This window comes from Giraffa tippelskirchi, chromosome 1 (assembly GCF_054371585.1).
Source record: "Giraffa tippelskirchi isolate mGirTip1 chromosome 1, T2T-mGirTip1v1.2.pri, whole genome shotgun sequence".
NCBI classification, from domain to species: Eukaryota; Metazoa; Chordata; class Mammalia; order Artiodactyla; family Giraffidae; genus Giraffa; species Giraffa tippelskirchi.
This window is the reverse complement of record NC_137275.1, coordinates 47,267,864-47,293,810: the sequence shown is the minus strand read 5'-3', so window position 1 is coordinate 47,293,810 and position 25,947 is coordinate 47,267,864. Positions and strand designations below refer to the sequence as shown.

At 35.9% G+C, this 25,947-nt stretch overlaps 1 protein-coding gene across 5 annotated transcripts in view; it reads left to right on the top strand.

Annotated features, from left to right (window-relative positions):
- The window catches only part of GABRB1 (gamma-aminobutyric acid type A receptor subunit beta1), a 438,781-nt gene that overhangs the window by 102,078 nt on the left and 310,756 nt on the right, over nucleotides 1-25,947 (top strand). Inside the window, exon 2 of one of the 5 annotated variants that reach the window (XM_081590776.1) lies at nucleotides 14,866-15,031. The exons of the other annotated variants lie outside the window; for them this stretch is intronic. The gene's annotated coding sequence lies outside the window, so the exon portion shown is untranslated. The remainder of the gene's footprint in view (nucleotides 1-14,865; nucleotides 15,032-25,947) is intronic. 5 annotated transcript variants of the gene reach the window in all.

Here is a 25,947-nt window from a genome sequence, read left to right as displayed (position 1 = left end):
TAGGTACAGCTATGTTAAATAATCTCCATCATGGTGTGACAAGTCCATCAAAGAAAAAACATTTAAATAAATTATAGAACGGTGTTTCTCAAGTAGTAAGAACATGCCAACATCATGATCTCAAGCCACTCTGCTAAAGTGCTCAGTCGTGGCCGACTCTTTGCAACCCTGTGGACTGTAGCCCACCAGGTTCCTCTGTCCATGGAATTTTCCAGGCAAGAATGCTGGAGTGGGTTGCCATTTCCTGTACCTGGTGGGAAATAGTTTGGTCCTATTCCTTGGGTGTGTTAAATAGAAGAAAGAGTAAGGGTCGCTGCTATAGTGAATTATTTCTATCTCTCCAAGGACAAAAGATGAACTATATTGGAATCTTCATTACTCTGATTTTGAGGGCTAGCAGACATATTTTTGAAATGCTCTCAATGGCAAGGTATTGCTACCCAGTTCCTTGCTCTTTCCTTGAATTAGACAAAGATATTTACCTGCTGATAAAAGTTCATAAGGATCGTTAAAACTACTCCTGTTTTGTTTTTATTCTTATTTATTTTTTTGGCTGTGCTGGGCCTTCGTTGCAGCATGCAGGCTTCTCTAGTTGCAAAGTGGAGCCTTCTCCACTTGTGGCGCACAGGCTTGGCTGCCACGGGGCATGTGGGGTCTTAGTTCCCCAACCAGAAATCAAACCTGAGTTTCCTTCCTTGGAATGAAGATTCTTTACCACTGGACCACCAGGGAAGTACCCACACTTATCCTCTTAAATACAAATAAAGTTCATGATAAAAATAGACTAAAAAAGTTTTTTTTGTGTGAATGGATTGTTCTTTATCTGAGGCTCTCAGAAACCTTTATCCTTTAGATGCTACAGAAGCAAGAAATATTTCAGAGCTAGATTTTTAAAAAAAAACTTTCACTCACCACACCTGCAGAGACATTTCTTAGGGTTTCTGGGTAGTTTTTGAGTAAGAAACTTGAGGAAATCACTGCAGGATGAAGAAAGAATTGTGCACACCTCTGCAAGTGTGTCCAAGACTGAGATATCTAGTGCTTACAGAGTGTCAATACTCTGTATTTATTTTTAAAAAGTCAACCAAACACTTTTATGTAAATAAAATTCTAAGTTATATGCCTTATTTAGTGATTACAAAAAAAGCATTTAGTTGTAAGTTCACCTATATGGTTCGATTTAATAATATTTACATTCTATTTGGCTAAACAGCAACAACAACAAACATTCTATTTTACTCTGGAAACCACATTTGGAGATTATGAAAAGATAAATCTGTTAAAGAAAGAGGATTGTAGAGATTTATTTCCGTAATATTTTGTATTAAGATTATATGCTCAGTTTCAAAGACTTAAGAGGCTATTCAAAAGACTATGTTTTGTTTACTATTTTCAGAGAATGGGACTTATTTCTAATTAAAGTACAATAAAATCATTTCTATATGATTTTTTTATTGAAGAAAACATTTATTTAATAACATTTTAAAGATAACTCATGCAGGATCATGTCTAGTGTCTATTATTAATTTATAAAGTATATCTAAGAGCCTAAACCCACTGATATAGGTTTCAAATATGTTCTTATTTCAGGAGGCTGTTTAGCTCTTTAAGATACAGGGTCTGAGCAGAAAAATGTCAACAAAGAAATGCTGGTTCATGAGGAAAAGGGGAAATATAGCGTCATTTCTGTGGTCTTTTAATTAATATCATAAAGGAGTCTGAAATATTTTGATTACCTTTGTATACAAATAATTTTGGATTTATTTAAAAATTTCAGTACAATTTTATGTGAAATAAGTCCCTTCCTCTTTGAAGGATTTATTAATTCTTCTTCTAGAATTGATTATTCATTTCTATGCCCCTGTAGCATTTCATTGATTTAAATAAAATTTTAGTTAGCTCTGCACTTTGTTTTTGCACCATATGTCGTGGAAATCAGGGATGGGAAGAATAAGGGAAAGAACCAATTAAAAATATATATTAAGCCCATTATACAGAGTGAAGTAAGCCAGAAAGAAAAACACCAATACAGTATACTAATGCATATATATGGAATTTGAAAGATGGTAACGATAACCCTATATGCGAGACAGAATAAGAGACACAGATGCATAGAACAGTCTTATGGACTCTGAGGGAGAAGGTGAGGGTGGGACGTTCTGAGAGAATAGTATTGAAACATGTATATTAGCATATGTGAAACAGAACACCATTCCATGTTCAATGCATGAGGCAAATGCTCAGGGCTGGGGCAATGGGATGACCCAGAGGGATGGTCTGGGGAGGGAGGTGGGAGGGGGGTTCAGGATGGGGAACACATGTAAACCCATGGCTGATTCATGTCAATGTATGGCAAAAACTACTACACTATTGTAAAGTAATTATCCCCAACTAAAATAAATAAATTTATTAAAAAATATATATATATTAAAGAATATACATATAAATAATTACTTGTATATATATATAATTACTGTATATATATAATTACTTTATATATATATAATTACTTATAGTAAAGTATAGCAAAGGATAAGAGAGAGAATCAAGTAAATATTTATTACAGTACATATATAAATATATACGCATATTACAGTATTTATAGTAAAAATAAATAGCAGAAAGATGAAAGTGAAAGAGGATAGTGAAAAAGGTGGCTTAAAACTCAACATTCAGAAAACTAAGATCATGGCATCTTGTCCCATCACTTCATGGCAAACAGACGGGGAAATAGTGGAAACAGTGACAGGCTTTATTTTGGGGGGCTCCAAAATCACTGCAGATGTTGACTGCAGCCATGAAATTAAAAGACGCTTGCTCCTTGGAAGAAAGTTATGACCAGCCTAGACAGCATATTAAAAAGCAGAGACATTACTTTGCCAACAAGGTCTGTCTTGTCAAAGCTATGGTTTTTCCAGGAGTCATGTATGGATGTGAGAGTTGGACTATAAAGAAAGCTGAGTGCCGAAGAATTGATGCCTTTGAACTGCGGTGTTGGAGAAGACTCAAGAATCCCTTGGGCTGCAAGGAGATCCAATCAGTCCATCCTAAAGGCAATCAGTCCTGAATATTCATTAGAAGGACTGATGCTGAAGCTGAAGCTCCAACACTTTGGCCACCTAATGTGAAGAACTGACTCACTGGAAAAGACCCTGATGCTGGGAAAGATTGAAGGCGGGAAGAGAAGGGGACGACAGAGGATGAGATGGTTGGATGGCATCACAGACTCAATGGACATGAGTTTGAGTAAGCTCCGGGAGTTGATGATGGACAGGGAAACCTGGCGTGCTGCAGTCCATGGGGTTGCAAAGAGTCAGACACTACTGAGTGACTGAACTGTACTGAACTGAACTGATAGTAAAAGTGAATAGTATAAAGTATAGACTCTTAGCTATGGAAATACTCAACCACTCATGGCCTCTCGAGGCCAAATCTACCTAAAGATCAAAATCAAAAAAGAAACCTTAAAAGAGTTGACACTAAGTTCAGTTTAGTGTCATATTTCAGATCTTAGTTTTCTGAATGTTGAGCTTTAAGCCAAATTTTTCACTCTCCTCTTTCACTTTCATCAAGAGTCTCTTTAGTTCTTTGCTTTCTGCCATAAGGGTGGTGTCATCTGTGTATCTGAGGTTATTGATATTTCTCCCATAAATCTTGACTCCAGCTTGTGCTTCATCCAGCCTGGCATTTTGCGTGATGTACTCTGCATGTAAGTTAAATAAGCAGGGTGACAATATATAGCCTTGATGTACTCCTTTCCCAATTTGGAACCAGTCTGTTTTTCCATGTCCAGTTCTAACTGTTGCTTCTTAACCAGTATAAAGATTTTTCAGGAGGCAGGTCAGATGGTCTAGTATTCCCATCTCTTTAAGAATTTTCCACAGTTTGTTGTGATCCACACAACACAAAGTCAAAGGCTTTGGTGTAGTCAATAAAGCATAGATGTTTTCCTGGAACTCTCTTGCTTTTTCAATGATCCAGCAGATGTTGGCGATTTGATCTCTGGTTCCTCTGCCTTTTCTAAATCCAGCTATGTAGGTATTATTGTGGACACAGCAGGGAAAGGAGATGATGGGATGAATTGAGAGAGTAGCACTAAGATATATATATATACTACCATGGGTAAAATAGAGAGCTAGTGGGAAGCTGCTGTATATCCAGGGAGCTCAGCTCAGTGCTCTGTGATGACCTAGAGGGGCAGAATGGGGGTGGGGGGTGGGGGTCAAGTCTCAAGAGGGAGGGGATACATTTACAGTTATAGCTGACTCACACTGTTGTACAGCAGAAACTAATACAACATTGAAAGCAATTATCCTCCAAATAAAATAATGAGACTAATAATAAAGAAATAGGTCTTAAAATATAATACAGGGAGCTTGCAAGTATTTCGAAGACACACCAGATTGCATAAAGTTACAGAAGCATATACATATGAGGGGATCTAAACATCAGACACTGTATCTGTAACATAGATACATACAGGGATGGAGTTAAGTGAGGCTCAAAATTTAGGTTGCAGTAAAGTTGTTCACAGTTTCACACCCCATGCTTAGAATTTAGATTTAATCCTGCGTATAAGGAAAGTTTTACATGGTATTCACTTCCAGTAGAGTAGACTCCCTTAGGGCAGAGACTGTCTGAACGCACATGTTTTTGAGATCAACACCATGTCCCAGCATATAACTCAATGCACAACACGTGATTAACACCCTGTAAATATTTGAATGCATGAATTGTGTACAAAACTAGATTATTGCCATAGAGTTAAAAGCTAGATTGCAGGAGCCCCAGACAGGAGAAATAAAAATGCAGAGTTAAAAGAAGTTTTGCTTTGTAGGTGATTTTTGTGTGGAAAAAGGGGGTGACTAGAAAAGGAGCTTTACATGGAAATTACTGTGACTTTGTTACATTTTGGTGGAATATGTAAAATATACAGGGGCTTCCCAGGTGGCCCGGTAAGGAACCCACTTGCCAATGCAGGAGACGCAGGTTTGATCCCTGGGTTGGGAAGATACCCTGGAGGAGGGCATGGCAATCCACTCCAGTATTCTTGCCTGGAGAATCCCATGGACAGAGGAGGCTGGCAGGCTACAGTCCATAGGCTTGCACAGAGTTGGACATGACTGAAGCTACTTAGCATGCATGCACACACATACAATATACAATTTCTGTAAGCTGTATTTAATTAAGATGAATAATACCTTTATTTTAACCTCCTTTCTTTGGGCTAAATTTCTCACTGCCACGGAAACCAACAGCTTCATTTAACAGTAGAACTAAAGAAAAAAAATCACTTCTGACTGAGATCATCTCTGCTGACCCCTATCTGCGATGTTTAGCAGCTATTGTTTGATTCTCTCTAAATGCTGTATGTGAAAAACTACACAGATGTCATGGCAGCAAGCATCACAGCAAAATGAAGACACATTTCTATTTTGAGAGCCAAAATAACAAATCAAATGATAGAGAAATGTACAGGTATAGAGTGTTTTATATTCTGGTTTTGAAAATTTGGTCCTTACATATGGAATGCTTATTTCTGAAAGAGAATGAAATAGCAGATGGGTAAACTTTTTTTTTTCTTTGAAGTTAGGGAGGCATTTTCACAAAAGCACCTCCTTCATCTCTGAAGTGTATTTCTAAACAGGAAGAGGGAGAATGCCATTCTTTGTAGGACCTGCAAATAAACTCCAGTCTGCCATCTTAATTAACAGAGAACCTAGCTTTTACTGCAGAAATGGAAAAAATAAAATTCTCGAGAGACAACCAACACTTGGCAAGTTGTCATAAGGAGTTGGCTATGAAGGTACATGATAAAAGAACTCCACAGTTTCACAAACCTTGCTAATCTGCATTTACAAATAGGGTTGGCAGTTAAGGGAAGCACATAGGGAGGGAAAATTTGGAATTTTAAGTCAAGGTATAAAATTTTGCTTCTTTTGTGTGTTATTCAACCACAAACCATTAATAACAATTAACCACATGGTATTTACCCTCAAGGATACTCTTCCAACAGATATAAATCTAAGAATGAACAAGATCTCACCCCTGCCCTCAGGAAGTTGAAGAGATTCTTATGGAGATGAACAAGTTAATAGGTAAATTAGATTGCAGAGTGAATTACAATAAGAGTCAAGATTATAGAGAACCACAGGAGTCACTATAAAGAGTCAAGTTATCTCAGCCAATCTCGGTTAAAAGGTCAGGGGAAGATGCCAGAGAAGTGAAGTCTAAGCTGAGTCCTAAAAATGGGTTGGGATTATCCATTTGAAAGAGGGGAACAGTGGAATAGCAGATAATGAGCGAGAAAATGGCAAGCTCTGAGAACTTCAAACTGTAGAAATGTGGCAGAAACATAAAGGGTCAGAAAATGCCAAGAGATGAGAGTCAAGGAAAAAGCAGTACATGGAGGACAAGCAGCTTAAAACATCAGAGTAGGATAATCAAATTTGTACTTAGCTATACTCTTAAGACTGGGCTGAAAAAGGCCAAGACTAGGGTCAAGGAGGGTCAAGAGATTATTGCAGTCGCTTAAAGGAAGAATGATGATTCTCAGTCACATCCATGGTGAGGAGATCTGCAAAAATATAGTGAGGTACCTTGAGGCAAGGGAGAGTAGAAGTTCAGGATGACTTCTAGTTTTCCTTGTGGACAACTAGGTGAGTGGTTGTATGTTCCTAGAGATCTGGAACAAGGCAGATGAGCATGGAGGCTAGTGTGTGGAGGTGGATGGAGATGAGAAGGGAGGGGATTAGCTAAATTTGTGAAATCTGTGGGATATCTGATGAAGAAATTCAAGACAATGAGTTTAATGTAAATAGTTTATACAGACATATGACTAAATATGTAGAAACAAATGAGGGAAAGGGTATTCTGTTTTTTTCTAAAGTTAATTAATTTACTCTTGGCTGCATTGGGTCTTCATTGGTGTGAGTGGGCTTTCTCTAGTTATGGTGAGCAGGGGCTACTCTGTTGCTATGCGTGGGCTTCTCATTGCAGTGACTTCTCTTGTTGCAGTACATGGGCTCCTGGGAGCATGGGCTTCAGTAATTGTGATATGTGGGCTTAGTTGCCCCATGGCATGTGGAATCTTCCCAGACCGGGGATTGAATCTGTGTCCCCTGCATTGGCAGGTGGATTCTTAACCACTGGACCACCGGGGAACTCCAGGGTCCTCTGTTCTTGATATTCTAGAGTCATTATTATTACTTATGTGTCAGTATCAAATGTGAAAAATAAACCTATGGCTTCCAGGAATATTAAAGAGGTATTTTATAGTCTTTGGGTGCAAATCTTTCCCAAAGTGGTAGCTTTCTACAGGTATCTTGAAAAACTATGATGCAACTTTATTTCAGCCCAGATTATTTTATTGAACTCATTTTATTTTTTGTTAAAACTGTTGTGCAGTGAGTTTGATACTTACACTAAAAAATAATTTTATTAGATTATTTTGTTACTCTATTTAGCTATATCATTGTATGTGTGGTTAAAGCAATTATCTTTGTACAATACTGTTTTTATTCAACACAAGACAGTTTACTAGTTCAAGCTGTTTACTGTAAAATTCAAATCATATTTTATATTTCTATATAGAAGCTAGTCAATGGCTAAGAGCAAAAATCATATGCATTAAATTGAAGTAGTAATAGAAGTGTTAAAAAATATAATTTGTTTAGGGTATAAAAGAAAACTTGAACGAATTGTACATAATTACCTTTGCAACTTCCCTGGTGGCTCAGATGGTAAAGAATCCTCCTGCAATGTGGGAGACCTGGGTTCGATCCCTGGGGTTGGGAAGATCCCCTGGAGGAGGGCATGGCAACCCACTCCAGTATTGTTACCTGGAGAATCCCCATGGACAGAGGAGCCTGGTGGGCTATAGTCTTTGGGGTTGCAAAGAGTTGAACATGACTGAGTGACTAACACACCTTTGCAACTATAACACGTAGCACATGTGCAGAGAAATAAGCCAAACTTCTGACTAGTGGTCATCCTACTCCTTGTTATGTCTTCTATTCTCTGTCACACAATGGTGATTGGTTGCTTTTTAGTAGTCAAAAGACCTTCCTGCTGGAATATTACTGGGAAAAATCCTCCTTGTGGCAGGAAAATCAAGTGTCGTTTACAAACTAAAGAGCATGTGCGGAACTCTAAGCTTTTCAAGGCAGCCCGTTGTATGTACCCCACAAAATTTGGCCTGAGAATATCAGCTCAACAGAGAGACAGAATATTCCCTATGTCTTTTACTTATGATGAATTCTTTATGCAGCTGACCATCATCAAAATTTAGTTAAGTATTCATAATCTTAGTTTCTCAGAGTCGGATAGAGCCCCTAGGACCCTAACTACACCAGTTCTCCTGAGTTGATGTCTAGCATCTACCTGATGCCTCTCTCAACTACTCGTCGACTTGATTAATTGCCTCTGGACAAATTCCAGTGTATTTGTTCCACTGAGATTATCAAAATATCAATTGCACTCATTTAAATTAGGAAAATTAATAAGGAATAGTATTTTCAATGGGTTCATTGTTTTCAGCTTAACTATAATGACATCTTGACTACAGTACTTTCTAGTGTTGTGACATTAGGAAAATTACTTAACCTGTGTTTACGCATCTATGAAATGAGTCAATGATATTAGTTCAATTCTTATAGTAATATTTTAAGTTTGTTGTAGGAAATAAATGAGTTAACATAAATAAAGCCTTTAGAACAATGTTTGGCACATAGTGATTCAGAAGAATCAGCAAATGTTTGTGGAGTAGGATGCAAATCAATCTGGAGAAAAGGCATAAGTATCTTTCTATCAGTGATTCCAAATATCCACAGATTTTTTTCTTAAAGCTCAGAATTTTCAAAAAACTGGAAAGACACCAAATTTCATAAGAGAATAGCTTTTGGGTAGTATTGTTTTATCTTTGAAAATAACAGAGGAAACTAGAAGAAAATTAATTAAAGCTGCTAAAGGTCAAGATATTTATGATCAGTAATATTTTGTTTTTGTTCTTATTTTCCACTATCTGAAAACCAGAAATTGTGTTTACAATAACCCAAATCTCCTCTCCTTTCCAATTTAAATGAACCCACTTTGAATCCACTTCAGATGCTTGGTTTTATAATTTTAAATTCACGACATGTTATTCATCTTCTCTGAACTTGTCTCACTACCTCTGACAATCAGAATCCCCTCAGATGAATTTCACAGACACTTGAAAATTAATTCTGCAAAAAGGTTAAGGAGGCCATTGAATTTTTTAAAGAATACTTTTAACTTAGATCTCAGTAGTCATTTGAATAATATCCAAGCTTCTTTCCCACTTTTTGAATAATAAGTGTATCTATGAAAGAGATGGGAAAGGATTAATAGAGAAGAAGCTTTGAAAAACCTTCTGGAGTAGATGCCTCATGGTTTTATGTTGAAATAATTCTAAAGCCATCAGGTAAATACAAATCTTAGAAGAATCACATTGGCATAAATAGTAGGCTATGGATTTTTGACATTTCATTGCTTCTTTAATAAAAAAAGCATTTATATTTCTGGCTATGATTTTCAGAGATTCATCCTCACTTATAATTATTAATTACAAAGAAAAAGCTAAGAGAATTTTCCATCTAATAAAATTTTAACAAATAATCTGTTACTCTTCAGCCATAGTGTCACATTAATTAGTTTAGAATTGCATGCTATAATCATTGTGATTATTGCTTTTGGCTTGGATGGGGGACATTTTTAGCAAGTATTAGTTTTTTATTTTTTTTTTTTTACAAAAAGTAGTGAAATAATGACATGATTTCCTTTTAGGTGTTACCTTAACAGTCTTATTTTTTGACAAGTTAACTTGCAACAAAATGGATGCATTCCTATAGTCAGGACACTAAAATGGATTGTGTGAAAAATAAACATCATTTCCCACAGAGTTCAAATGATCTACCTTCTCTATTATCTAGAGAGATTAACTTAGCTGCTGGAGTCAAGTCTGATTGGCTTTTTAAAAAGCATTTGCTTTCTGATGTGTCAGATGTGAAGAAACTGTTTATGTCTTTGAGCTACTTTGAGTATTAAGATTGCTGAGTAAAGATTCCAATGAAATAATATGTGAAAGCTCTTTGTAAACATTAATGTACTCAGAAATGCAGTTTTTGTTGGCTTATGGTATATCATTAATATTTTTAGCAAAGTGGTGATAAAATCAGATTTATTTTTGGATTTATATGAATGTAGGTTAAAGGATGTCCTATAGTGAGGGAAGACTACAGTCTGGGTGATGAGATAGAAAATTATTTGTAATAAAAATTATTGGCTTGTGAGCAAATCAATGGCAACAGAAAGGACAGGACAAATAATATGGAGGTAGGGAACTTAGGTGGATATTAAAGTTCCTTTTTAACATTAACATTCAATTAGAATTTGATAAAAAAGATAAAAATATGGATGCCTTGCCATCTATATACACATAATCTGATATGATTTTATCTGAAACTTACAAACACCTAAACTTCAAGTAGAATTGGAGAGAGGGAAATAGTAGATGACCCAGAAGTTTAATTGCAGGTTGCTTTGGAAAAATGATGTCTCAATAAAAATAGGGATTTACATTTCTCAGAAAACAAAAAATAGAGATACCATATAGTAGTTCTATATGGTATAATTTCAGCTATTATATTATCCAGCTATTCCACTTCTGGGTATATATCCAAAAAAAAACCCCAAGAACACTAATTTGAAAAGACACGTGCACCCCAGTGTTCATAGCAACATTATTTATAATTGCCAGGATAGGGAAACAACATCCATTTATCTGTTAAGTGTCCATTAACAGATGAATGGATAAAGAAGATGTGGTATATAAATATAACAAAATACTACTCAGACATAAAAAATGAAATTTTGTAGCAACATGGATGGACTTGCAGGGTATTATGCTAGGTGAAGTAAGTCAGAAAGACAGATCCTGTATCCTATTCCTTATATGTGAACTTTAAAAAAATACAACAAACTAGAGAATATAAAAAAATAAGAAATAGACTCACAGATATTGAAAACAAAGTGGTTACCAGTTGAGAGAGGGAAGAGAGGAAGGACAATATAGTGTTAGGGGAATAAAAGGCACAAATTATTAGGTACAGAATAAGCTATAAGAACATATTGTAAATATTGAGAATGTAGCTAATATTTTACAATGACTATAATGAAGTATAACCTTAAAAAATTTTGAACTATACAACTACATTGTTTACCTATAACTTACATAATATTGTGTCAACTATATTTCAATAAAAAATAAAAATTAAAAATAGAGACTTACAAGTGAGGGTTTGGGGTGGAATATAGGGAAAATGTGATAAATAAGATTTCAGATTTTTTTTTAATATTAGAGGCTAAAAGGGTATAAAAGGGGAAATATCTATCAGGCATCTTGCTCAGGGCCTTGAAGCTTATGAGGATGGTAGATTTAGAATGAACTCTAACTTTTAGAATTGTCTGCCTACAGAAGATGAAAGTTGGGATTTGAAATCTTCTGATCTTTTGAGAATTTTATTTTTTTCAAAACCAGGAATAAAAGCAGGGCTTTGATTGTGCATTTCTAGGTCCTTATTATTAGTGGCATACTAGTTTCCAGAGCTCGTGTTGATGTGCAAGGCCCTGTGAGCTGAATTAGAGCAGCCAGAAGCAACAAAAGAGTTAGTGCTGCAGTGGAAGAAGGAAGCAGGAAATCAGAGGTTAAGGACCCACAGAAAGATTCGAAGTATCAAGAAAAAAGCTGCTAGTTAAGATATAAAACTGAAATTAATTAGTTCAATAATACATGGGAACCCAAGGGGTCTGTAGGTTGAGGTTAATGATTCTGGACTACTTCTGGGAGCACAGCAGGTTGCTAGGAATCACTTTTTAAAGATAGTGGGCCAAATCTAATAGTATAAAATAATTACCCAGATAATCAGCCAATCTTCCATCTTCCCTATGTTCCTCTTCAGCGTATCCCTTAAATAGAGTGTGAATTATGTACAAATTTCAAGAGACACTGCTAACCTTACCTACTCTTATCTCAAAGCCTTTTTCCAAAAGTAGTGGTAAATTCATTTTCCTGAACACAGACTATGCTCTTTTCTTTTGTTAACTGAATTATAATACAACAGGAAAGATGTACAAGGCCTAAGTGTACATATTTCAAATAATATTATTTTTGATACATCTTTGTCAAATCTTTGCTTAATCAAAAATTTTTTAAAATATTGTGTTAATTAAACAAGTTTATTATAGTCAATTGTAATAAACCATAGTGATATATTTTGTTCCAAAAAGCATTAAATGGAATCTGTTTTATAAATGAGAAATATTTTTGTTCATTGTAAATAAGATAAGATTTAATGTTCATTCAATAAAAAATATTATAAAGTATTAATGAAGGACAAATTTGGGAAATCATATCTGCTTAGATACTGGTAGAGTGATGGTTTATTAAATATAATCAGTTTTATCAGTGGAATCTAAAAGATGCTGCTGCTACTGCTGCTAAGTCGCTTCAGTCGTGTCCGACTCTGTGCGACCCCACAGACGGCAGCCCACCAGGCTCCGCCGTCCCTGGGATTCTCCAGGCAAGAACACTGGAGTGGGTTGCCATTTCCTTCTCCAGTGCATGAAAGGGAAAAGTGAAAGTGAAGTCGCTCAGTCGTGTCCGACTCTTAGCGACCTCACGGACTGTAGCCTACCAGGCTCCTCCGTCCATGGGATTCTCCAGGCAAGAGTACTGGAGTGGGGTGCCATTGCCTTCTCCGATCTAAAAGATGAAACAACATTAATTCCTTATTTAGAGAAGCAATTGCTAAAATATGAAAGTACGTGAGTTTCAATTTATTCAACAAATATTTGCTGAGTTCTCACCATATGTCAGGGACTTTTTAACCTATATTTCTCTGTGGAAGCTGGGTGAGTTTCAATTATGAGGCAAATGAATTCTGACTATAAATGCAAATATGGTTTACAATAAAAGATACTATAACATGAAGCAAAAATCTTTTATTCTAATAAGAAGAAAAATAGATTGTATCTAGGTACAGATATTTCTCACTATGATTTGAAAAAAATGATATATTTATTTCCAGTTGTTCCTCAAAAGATTGTATGTCTGAATACTACACTAGAAGAATTTCTAGGTAAAAATTAGTTTTTCGTTTAGTGTGTGATCTTATAGCTCTATGACTTAAAGTGTGGTGGTTTAGTGTTAGAAGCTCAGTCATGTCCAACTCTTGTGACCCCATGGACTGTTGCCTGCCAGGCTCCTCTGTTCCTGGGGATTCTCCAGGCAGGAATACTGGAGTGGGTGGACATTTTCTACTCCAGGGGATTGTGGTATAACTGACAAAAGAAGAACACTTTTCACAACTTCTCACAAATGATTTGGCTTTATTAAAAGTTTCTGGGAGAAAACAGTGCAAAGTGAGATATGCTCATTTAAAAAAGTAAGTTGTGGGCTTCCCTGTGGCTCTGCGGTAAAGAATTTGCCTCCAATGCAAGAGACACTGGTTCAAGGGATCAGGGAAGATCCCACATGCCTAGAAGCAATTAAGTCCATGTATCACAACTATTGACCTTATGCTCTAGAGCCCAAGTGCTGAAACTACTGAAGCCTGTGAGCCCTAGAAGCCATGCTCCACAACAGAAGAAGTCGCCATACCAAAGTCACCCTGCCCAACAAAACTAGAGAGTAGCCCCTGCTCTTCACAACTAGAGAAAAGCCTGAGCAGCAATGAAGAGACAGTGCAGTCAAAAATAAATAATTAAATTAAAAAAAAGAAAATAGAAATTGAAGATAGAAATAGAAGTGTAATAGAATATGTCAAAATAGAAATGTAAATTCCTGAGACACACAGATTCATGTTTTTAAGAATTTATATCAGAGTTGATTTCAAATTAGAATTAATCTCTCTGAATCTCAGTAAAGAAAGTGGCAGCAAAACTGTACACTTGAAATTGGTACCTAGGTTGACATTCCATTGCCTATCATTTCCTCCTTAGAAATCTAATGCAATGGAACAATCCCAGAGGGTTTTTACTTATAGATAATTTGAAAAGTTATTTGGAATATTGGATGTCCTATTTTCTCTTGCTTTCTTCAGTGAACAGTATGCTACTATTTTATTACTACATAGCAGAAAGTACATAACCTTCAAAGGGTGTCAGGCAGGTCTTGTTTGGATTGTAAGATCCTTCCTGTGATCTTGGTCCAGTTATTTAAACTCTTGAAGCCTCATTTGTTTAATAAATACTCATAAGCCTGAGGATGAAAAGGAGATAATGCATAGTCCATAACAATGTCTGTCAATTCCTTTCCTTTTCTGTATGGGGTATCCAGTATCCATGATTCATCTATTCGTGTATCTATTTAACCAAGGAATTCAATTTAATCAATGAACATTGATTAAAGGCACTGTATTAAGTATTGATATTTAAGGACTTCCCTGTAGCTCAAATGGCAAGAATCTGCCTGCAATGCAGGAGACCAGGATTCAATCCCTGGGTCAGGAAGATCTTCTGGAGAAGGGAATGGCAAGCCACTCCAGTATTCTTGCCTGGAGAATCCCATGGACAGAGGAGCCTGTCAGGCTACAGTCTGTGGGGTTGCAAAGAGTTGGACACAACTGAGCGACTAACACACATTAGGTATTGAGGAGGCAGCAGTGAAATTTAAAAAAGCCTACCCTTATGGAACTTATCTTCTTACTTGCGAAATGTAACTGCAACCTTATTAAGAAAGTTAATTGCAAACTTGCCTCTGAATCTATAAACATATACAATTATGTAAGTTAAAAAAAATCCTGTCTCTGTATCCACTTTTCTTTTATCTCTTACTCCCTTTCTTAGATTCAGCCCTTTCTGTCTTCTCTCCAACTACAAAACTTTTTCCAGTGTCTACCTCCAAATTAAGTTTAGATGGAGCTAGAGAGGTGCGGGAGCAGGGAATACAGAAGAGAGAATCCCTATCCTAAAAGAAGGTGAATGTCACAGCAAGGAAAGAAAACAGAAAGTTGTGAGTAGTAGCCTAATCAATCCACATGATAAAACATAACCATATATTAAGTGATAAATGGCCATAAAGCCAAGGAAAATTCAAAGAAGGGAGAAATAATTCAACAAAATTTGTCAAAATGAACTTCAAAAAAAGAGGTGAAAATTAAGCCAACTTAAAAGATTAGTAAATTTTAATGACATGAGGAAAAAATAATCATGAAAGGGTGACATTTTTCTTCTCAACAGCAAATGCCCAGGTTCTTAACTAGTATCGTTATTCTAGTTGTGACAAATTTCAGGTTAATTTTTTTAAAAAACTTGTAAATTTAGCAAAGTACAACCTACAAATCAGGATGGTTTGTTGGCTTGATCAGTAAATCCAGATTTCCCAAGTATCATTTGTGACTACTTAATTTATTCACCCATAGAGGAGAGAGATACCTACAGTTCTATTTTTCAAAAACAGAATACATAGAGTGTCCTTATACCTCCTGTGGTCAATAGGATTCACTCTCCTCTACTCTCTTTTCCAAAGAGTAAGGTCCACAGCTTTTTGGCAATTCGTTCTGACAGCCTTCAGTGTCTTCTACTTCAATGGTTAGGGTTGTCTACCTGAGTTAGAGACGCACATGCAGTTTGCAGTTATTCTTTCATTCTGAAATACTCTACCCCATCTCCCCAGCAGCATACAGTGTTCCCTGTCATCTTTACCCCATCGGCAATGGTTTCCTTAGGCTAAGCCATCCAGGATGTACAGAAGAGGTGTCCACATCTCTCTTGCCACCCTCTACTTCCAACACAGGTCATTCTCAGAATGCTTCTGGAGTACACACAGTGTTTGGGAAAAACTATTTGGTTCAGAAAGTGTAGGCTCTGGCTTTAGTTCATTTTAAAGGTAGTTTCTAAATATTTAGGGAAAGAAGGCCTGTTTCTCTCTAGTCTCGTCAGTCTCTTCATACCAAGGTTAAGTACTAAAGTGTCAATGAATCAAAATGTTCATCTCTATCCCCATCTATATTTTCTGTGACCATCCGCCTGACCATAATTCTGGGCATGCAATGTTAGGTATGTTGTCCAAGAATGCTTTTCTATTCATCTTCATCAAGGAGGCAGATAACTGAATTTCTGCCAAGATTTTTGGCATGCGGCTTTTCTTCTTTATTTTGTCCCAATATTGCCAGTTTTTTGTCTGTTTTCTTGTAATCATAGGTATTTTCATGAGAATTCTAGGAGACATTGATCAGTTCCTCTCCGTCCTGACTGGGAAGTTATTCCAACTTTGATTTTTAGAACTGGACCAGATACATAATTTGCAAAGGCCCAACGTAAAGTGAAAAATGCAGGGTCCCTTGTGCAAAAATTCTTGACAAAAGACTATGAAAACAGAGTGTTAAACCAAACAGGGCAACGTCTTAAGTGCTAAGTGAGGCCTGCATGACTGCGCATATCACATACCCATGAAGCTGGCCCTGATGGAAACTTTCTCTAACTTCGAATTTGATGACATTGCTGGCTCCTGATGTTCCTTTTCTCTCTCCTAGAACTTCTCTATTACTTGACCAATTCCCCCATCTTCTTTCTTAAGCCCTTTAAATAAGAAGAAATCCAAGATTATGTCTTCAGTTCTCATTCTTTTTCTGCTATGTAGTTCTCAGAAATCACCACTATTTCAGTGATCTCAATCACTCCTTTCTGAAGATGGCTCTCAGCTTACTATTAATATTTCCCATTTTGATGGATCTTATCTTATTTGAGGTACAAATCTCTAATTGCAAACAGACATTTACGCTAATAGCTTATACACCTACAGTAGAATCTTTCATCTCATCTCTCAACTACTGACACTTTCATGTGAATTTTCTTTACTCTGACTCTTTGATTATTTCCTCTCCTTGGCTTCACAAATCTAAGTGACTGTTAACCTTTGATTCTTTAGAAGTTGGGAGAATTAGCTGAATTATATATTTCTAGACTTTTTTCACTTATTTTATTTGTCACATTGTTGGATGCTGTAAATACTTTTAATCTCTCTCTTTTTGAGAAGGAGGAAGATAAGACTTCATATAAATAAGATCTTGACAAAAATGAGTTGGAAAAATAGATTAAAACATCAAAACTACTGCTTTTCTTGAAGAGATGTTTAATTTACATCTTCTTTGCTGCTGCTGCTAAGTCACTTCAGTTGTGTCCGACTGTGTGACCCTATAGACTGCAGCCCACCAGGCTCCTCTGTCCACAGGATTCTCTAGGCAAGCATACTGGAGTCAGTTGCCATTTCCTTTTCCTACATCTTCATTAAATCTTGACAAATACACCTGATTTTCATTTTTGGCATTAAATTCTAGGAAACACCCCTGTAAAAAAAACAACTGAAAATTATTTTCACATAATGCTTTTTCTCATATGTTGAAAAGAAATTTCATAATTTTTATAATGTATAAATAGTGAACTGGAAAAGGCTCTTTCAGATATATCAAAAATTTTTAATAATGCAAAATTACTGTGTAAACAAGATGTCATAAAATAAAGCTATAACAAATGGAAATTTCTCTGATTATTTGGGACAAGAATATCATTTCTCATTTCCTTATATATTTGATCCAATTTCAGATTAATGCTGAAACAAGCCACATGGTACTATGCCTTTATTTGTGTTGTACATTCTAGCTTCTTGTTTTGTTTACCTGATTTTATTCTTACTGTGAATGCCCATAATAATTGGTATGTATCACTTTGCCAAGGACAACTTCAAAACATTTTCTACATTTAACCGCTCATAACACTGGTGGTTCGTCTTGCTAATTTGAGGAAAAGCAAGCATCAGTGTATGAAAATATTTTTGCAAGTTTTTTATTTTTATCTTTTACCTTTTTATCTTATCTTGGAGTACAGCCGATTAACAATGTTGTGGTAGTTTCGGGTGGATAGCCAAGAGCCTCAGCCATAGGTGTATATGTATCCATTCTCCCTTAAACTCTCCTGCCGTCCAGATGGCCACAAAACATTAAGCAGAGTTCCCTGTGCCATAAAGTAGGTACTTCTTGGTTATTCATTTTAAATATAGCAGTGTGTACACACTTGTCAATCCCAAACTCCCTAACTATCCCTTCCCCCGCATTCTTCCCGCTGGTAACCATAAGTTCTTTCTCTAAGTCTGTGAGTCTGTTTCTGTTTTGTAATAACTGTTAAACTAATTTGAGCATTTTACAACAAAATGAATTGGCTGGGTTGGTATATTCTACAGCTAGTTACTTAAGGCAGTCCTTATGATCTACACAAAGACAATGGTTTGCTTTGTCTTCCTAAGTACTATTTTTCTGTTCTGCTGATGAAGTGTTTGGAAGTTCATTTCTAGCCCAAGACATTCATCTCAATTATTTGAATTGGCTCCCTGCAGATAACCCTTAATATGGAATATCATTCACTTACAAAATAGTTGCCACAGACATGTGCCAGTGCTCAACCTGGCAGCAAAGCTGTGTAAAAAACTTTTCAAATTATGTCTTTGGAATATATCAAAGAGAATATCACTGTAGTATAATGTTTAGTGCACTGATTTGTCTCCATTCAATCTCTCTACTTATCTGTTCTCCAAAGTCAGCAGAATTATCACAGCTAAGTATTTTGAAACATGTACTAGTGAATTAGTTTGGTTGGTAAAGTTGGGAGGCTAAAAGATACACATTTACTAATTTTTCCTTGTATTTCTAATTAGATATTATGACTCATTGGTCCTATATTTCTTTCGATGCTGATGTTCTAGAACCTTTATCTGGACAAGTAGAATCAAATGTAAGCTGTTCAAAAACTCAGAAACTACTGCTTTTGTCTATTTTGGGAGATCACTAAAATTTTTTTATGTTTTTATCTTGTGAGAGAAGCAAGCTCTCTGAGTTTTACAGAAAAATAGTTGTGTTGCTTTTAAAGTCCATGGGCATCAAAGTATGCACGTTAGAGATGGGGCTCAGTCATACAAAAGTACTTAGAGACCCCATCTGACCTGCCGCATCAGGTGTCCAGGCCTCCCCATGAGTAAGCCTTTCTGCCCTTGAGACTTTCTGCTGTTTTTCACTGGGTGCATCATTCATCAGAATTCTGTTCAGATACACTCTCCTCTATGAAATCCTTTTGAATATCAATATCTTTTTATAATCTACACATTTCAACTCTCAGACTTTTATACAGTAATCTACTTAAGATCATCTTGAGCTCAGGCAGTGACAATAGTTTTGCAATATCTCTGGTTCTACCACTGAATAGCACTAACATTAGTAGCTATAGGGTTGCTTTTCAGTGCTAGGCTCCAGGAAACAACCCTGTTAAAGAACCACCTGATAATTCTTCTTAAATAATTAGAGTTCATTATGAAATACTCTTGGATTATGAAATACCTTTTATATAAAAAGGTTTGATTATGAAATGCATTGGGGGAAAATTATTTAGACTGCTTGTGTTCCAGATTCATCATTTGTATATTAAGGGGAACATATGTGTAGGATTTGGAATATTTTAGATTAAGAAACATCAGAAAGCTTCTAGCATAATCAATGAATGTTCACTATTACAAAGTCATCTACCACATAGTCCAGGTATTTGTTTCCATTTCTTGTGAAATTCATGAAGATGATCTATGACTTACTCACCTATATATTCCGTGCAACTAGAACAACACCTGGCAACCAGGTGATGCTAAACAATACTTATTAAGATAAAATATATAAGATATAAATTATAGACCATAAGTAGTTAACTTTTTTATTACTGATTATGGGCTGAGTACCAAAAAGATGTTTTAAATTTAGTCTTGGTATTTAAGCTTATGTGAAAAAGGATGAAGATGAGTTCATAGTCAAAAAAATCATAGAGTTAAATGCCAATGAGTTTAAAGGACATTGAGCCCTTTAAAATGTTAGTTTGCTTTCATGTTCACCTACTAACTTCAGTGACTATAGCTAAAGAAACTCATCATTCATGGGACTCAATGAACAATTCATTGATGGAAAGGATTCAGCCTAAGGTCATAAAATGCTGTGCTTCCTGCAGTTATGTAAGCAACTTCATTCCCTTTCATGTGATGAAAGTATTTGGTATTTTAAAAATTATTTTTGCTGTTTTTCAAAATGAATTAAAACCTTGTCAAAAATATTATTGATTTGCCAGTTGCTATATTGTTCTCTCAGATGTAACAAAAAATACTTTGTCTGAAATAAAAGCAATATTCAGAATTCTGTACATAATTTTTAGTTACACACATGTGACCTCTTATGAAGACACCAAGAATTTATTCTTTTTCTAAGAATAAATGTTCTATGATTATTGAAGTAGTAGCCTCAGAATGCATGTAAATACACACACACATACACTCACACAATCACACACCCTAAAGTATACACAAAAATATATGCATATACCTGTCTCCAAGTACATCCAGAAATAAGGATCAGAAACTTGTGCCAACAGACTGACTTGCTGAACAGAAATATGCCAGGTGAATGATGCATTTCTAAGTCAAACACCTGCCTCAAATAATTACCAACCACAAGTTACAGTTTGGGCAGGTGTCATATACACTGAAAGATAAGAAAGAGAGAGGTTAATAAAAATAAACCTGGAACTGTCTGGAGATGAAATGGCTAGATAAGTGTTTGATAAAAAGTAAGCATTCAATTTTTAGTAGCCCTTGTAAGATGTAAAGGCATATGAAAACATGTACTATCAGATGTTAAAATTTATAAGATTTCTAAACTAAGACAGTGTGATATTAATCTCAGAAGAGGCAAACCAAGGAATGAAAATATTTGTATATATAAACACATTTATCTACACATGCTTGGAAATTTGTTATAAAATAAAGATATCATTACAAATGAAAGAAAAAAGATTGAGTAATAAAAGATGCTTAGGAAACTGATTATAAATTTGAGATAGTATAAAATTCTATTTTAATTCATGGTGTGTGTGTGTGTGTGTGTTGTGTTTAAATGGCCAGACCAACGCAAAGCAATCTAGAGATTTAATGTGATCCTTATCAATTTACCATGACATTTTTCACAGAACCAGAACAAATAATCCTAAAATTTATATTGAACCACAAAAGGCTCAGAATTAACAAAGCAATCCTGAGGAAGAAGAACAAAGCTGGAGGCATAATCCTCTCAGATTTCAGACAATACTACAAAGCTACAGTAATCAAAAGAGTGTGCTGCTGGCACAAAAACTGACATATGGATCAATAGAATAGAGAGCCCTGAAATAAACCCACATACCTATGATCAATTAAGCTTTGACAAAGGAGGCAAACATATATAATGGAGAAAAGTCTCTTCAGCAAATGGTTTTAGGAAAGCTGGACAGCTGCATGTAAATCAGTGAAGTTAGGACAAAAATAATTCAAGACATACAAATACCATTAAGCAAGATGTACTTAGATATTTGTCTATGAAAATATATGTTGCATGTAGAAATGTTGCATGTAGAAATTTCATCTCCAAGGATGTATTTGTTGTTGTTCAGCCACTCAGTCATGTCCAACTCTTTGCAAACCCCTGGACTGCAGCATGCCAGGCTTCCCTGTCCTTCACCATCACCTGAAGCTTGCTCAAACTCATGTCCATTGAGTCAGTGATACCATCCAACCATATTGTCCTCTGTCATCCCCTACGCCTCCTGCCTTCAATCTTTCCTAGCATCAGAGTCTTTTCTAATGAGTTGGCTCTTCAAAACAGGTGGCCAAAGTATTGGAGCTTCAGCTTCAGCATCAATTTTTCCAATGAATATTCAGGACTGATTTCCTTTAGGATTGTTGACTGATTTGCTCTCCTTGCTGTCCAAGGGACTGTCAAGATTCTTCTCCAACACCAAGTTCAAAAGCATCAATTCTTTGGCACTCAGCCTTATTTATGGTCCAACTCTCACATCCATACATGACTACTGGAAAAACCATAGCTTTAACTATATGGACCTTTGTAAGCAAAGTAATGTTTCTGCTTTTTAATATGCTGTCTAGGTTGGTCATAGCTTTTCTTCCAAGGAGCAAGCATCTTTTAATTTCATGGGTGCAGTCAGTCACCATTTGCAGTGATTTTGGAGTCCAAGAAAATAAAGTCTCTCATTGTTTCCATTGTTTCCTCATCTATTTGCCATGAAGTGGTGGGACCTGGTTGCCACGATCTTAGTTTTTTGAATGTTGAGTTTTATGCCAGCTTTTTCACTCTCCTCCTTCACCTTCATCAAGAAGCTGTTTAGTTCCTCTTTGCTTTCTGCCATAGAGGTGATGTCATCTGCATATCTGAGGTTATTGATATTTCTTCCGACAATCTTGATTCCAGCTTGCGCTTCATCCAGCCTGGCATTTCCCATGATGTACTCTGCATATAAGTTAAATAAGCAGGGTAACAATATATAGCCTTGACGTACTCCTTTCCCAATTTGGAACCAGTCTGTTGTTCCATGTCTGGTTTTAACTGCTGCTTCTTGACCTGCATACAAGTTTCTCAGGAGGAAGGTGAGATGGTCTGGTATTCCCATCTGTTTAAGAATTTTCCACAGTTTGTTGTGATGTATATACAAATCAATTACCTAAAGTGTATAATATTTAGTTATTTTATGTAAGATAAAGAAATTTGTTTAGTATTTTGCAGTAGATTTCTTACAGTAGGAATTTATAAAAATAAATAATTATGCTAAATAAACATGTCATTTGATTTCAGTACATCTCAAAACACTAAATTTCTTAAAGATTCAATTTTGACAGTTACTCTAAATTTGTTAGGCATGATCTTCTTGTGAAACAACAACAACAAAATATATAGGCATTTTTCTCTTCTCTGGTTTTGTCATCCATTTCCATGATGTCTGTATCTTCAATTCCACTCCTGACTACTGTTTGGCTCATGGACTTCACAAACAGCCTAAAGCAAACCTTCTGGGAAAGCCCCATCAGCATTTAATATGTGAGCATCCTGGTCACTGTAATATTGCCCAAAGCTGTACCTCCAAAATCACATAACTGGATTTATGCTTGAAAATGGAATCATTAATGGGCAAGGAAACGCTGTTGTGCAGAGAGGTTTAAAATTTTAGTTGACAATGTTGAATCTCAATTTGTTGAACTCTTTCTGGGTGAAATAACTTTCAGACTGCTTGATTATTCATTTTTTTCCAGTCAAAGTCTTCCTTTTGAGTTTGATAATTAGGCAATTGAAAGAGTAAAAAGAGATTTCTAAGATATTATGAGTGTAACAGTTTCAGGAGGCAGCTATCACCCTGAAATACCCAGGGTATAATACCCAGCTATTACCCTGGTTGGTGAAATAAGGGGAAAAGTTGGAATTATTAAAACTCAAACACTTGGAGGAGGAGTCCCATGGAACTGAAACTAGGGCTTCTGAAAAGCAGGCCCTGGTTTTTCAGAGAGGCAGCATAATAAAGCAGGTTCTACTAGTGTTGGGAAAACTACAACAGCTGCTGTCACAGGAAAAAACCATCACTGCTGGAGTGAAAAGGTCTCGCTGAGGTGGGGCTCAGAGGAACCAGAGTGGACAGGGAGATCACAGGAAACCCATAAAAAGGACACATTTTTCTCTTCCTGTCTTGCAGCCTCTCTCTGGCTCTCTCTACTGGCAGAGCTTAAGACGAATGCGCTGGCCATGCTGAAACGTGTTTAGTGGAGTCACAGTCTTAAGTAAGGAAAGTTGGGGTGGGAAGCCCACTACATACTAAACCTAACATCTATCATACTGTCCGTATCAACATACCAGAGAAGGAGGCTGTCATTCTACAATGGTCTGAAAGCCAATGGATGGATTACCCCGAATTCTCCTGATTTCTTCAAATTCTTTGGACATCATAAGCATCCCTTGGGGTTCTTTATTCAATAAATCCCAGTATTTTTTCAAATATGTGGTCATTTATTTGGATGCATCAGGTCTTAGTTGCAGCACATGGGCTTCTCTAATTGTGGCGCATGGACTTGGTTGTCCCATAGCATGTGGGATCTTAGTTCTCCAGCCGGGGGTTGAACCAGCGTCCCCTGCGTTGGAAGGCAGATTCTCAACCACTGAACTACCGAGAAAGGCCCTAAATCCAATATTTTTTAATTCACTTTTTAAAATGAAATTTATTTACAACCATTTTACAGAAGACATTATTCTGGGCTAAAGATGCAATAAACTGATTTCCTTTTTTCAAAGAATTTAAAATGTGAAAAGCAAGATAAAAATACATATTTATAACTCAACAGGAAAATGAAAAGCTATACAATCTAACTACACAGCCTAAGATCACAAGGGCTTCAACTAGGTCTATCAATTCTTTCAACTAATTAATAGAAGAGTTCAAAAACCTCAGGGGTCATTTGTAAAAGACTTTGTTGAAGAGACCACATGGTCTCGATGAGTGGGTAAGAGTCTAAAATTAGCTGTTGGCATTAGAAAAGCTTTACAGAGAGAATGGCAGGTTAAATCTGGACTGGCAGGAAAGCAAAATTTACATTTTAAAATGGCGAAAATCACTGGATGCACATTGACTATGGTGTTGATGTAATAGAATATTGAAACAGAATTTTGGAAAGGAAATTAAGAGTCAGACTGTGGAGCTTTTTAATGCTATGCTAGGAAGTGTGTTATTTATTTAGTGGATAAGCTCCTGGAGTTTCTGAGCAAATAGGTAAAAAGCTTCACAAGATTAAGCTAATGGTTGTGTACAGGTTGAGTCAAAGGAGGAAGAGCACACTGGCAAATATTGCAGGAAGGTGAGTAATGAAGCCGAACCATCAGAAAGGAGGGAATAGGGTTCTGAACAAACTATCAGTTTCTTTCCACCTATTTTTTTCTACAGTGAGCTTCCATTTCTGCATAAGCTAGATGAGATGCTAAAAATGTTTTCTATGTAGGTGGTTAGCCTCTGCTTCCACATTCAAAATACAGCTGTCCCTTTCCATGGTATTTTTAAGAATTATAAAAATAGGACAAAATCAGATACAGTTTGAGTAGAAAGAAAAAGCATAGGAATACCTTTTTATATTGTCTCATTTCCTAATTACAGTGTCTTGTATGGATTAAATATTTATAGTATTAATTATGAGAATAGTAGAGTGAAGAACTTTATTTCAGTCAAGCATATAGGGATGATAACCATTGTTCATATTGATCATCTTTGATAAAGGTCTAGAACTGGACTAAAAAAGACTACAACACAAATAAGTATGGCGATATGTATAAAATCATTTAGTATTAGAATATTTGGCTATTCAAATTAAATTGGCCTCAACTAGTTTCTGTGACCAACATTGCCCATAAAGATAAACAGAAATATATTTAAGGAAATGTTTTCTTTATTGGTATCACAGTTTCTAAGACCTTATCTTTTCTTTATGAATTAGTTCATTAGCCATTAAAGTATTTTGCTATGTATTTTCTTTCCTCTACTGTTGTTTATACATATTTCCTCACTATCCCTTTGCTTATATGCTGTTCTGCACATAAATTACCCCATTTAACCTAAACTCTATTTTTCTCTTTCAACATTTTCTTTTCCTCTTACAAGCTGTATGATGTTAAGCAAGTATATAAAGCTTTCTGTGCCTCTAATCTTTTCATCTGTAAAATGAGGTTTAAAATATTGCCTCCCACTGTGGCCAATTAAAGATGCACATTATACTATACAGCATCTTTATAGCAACCAATAAAAAATTAAATGAGGATGACTAGTTAGTAATACCATACTGAAATAAATAAAATAGAATACTAAAAATTTAATTAATTAATTTAATGAAGGCAGGAAAAAAACAAAGAGGAAGAAGCAAATAGAAATCAAATCGCAATAAGATTGATTTCTACTTAACCATATCATTAATTACATTGAATATAAACCATGTAAAAACATGCCAATGAAAAGGCAGAGAGTTTCAGAAAAATCTCTGTGAGAAATCTATTT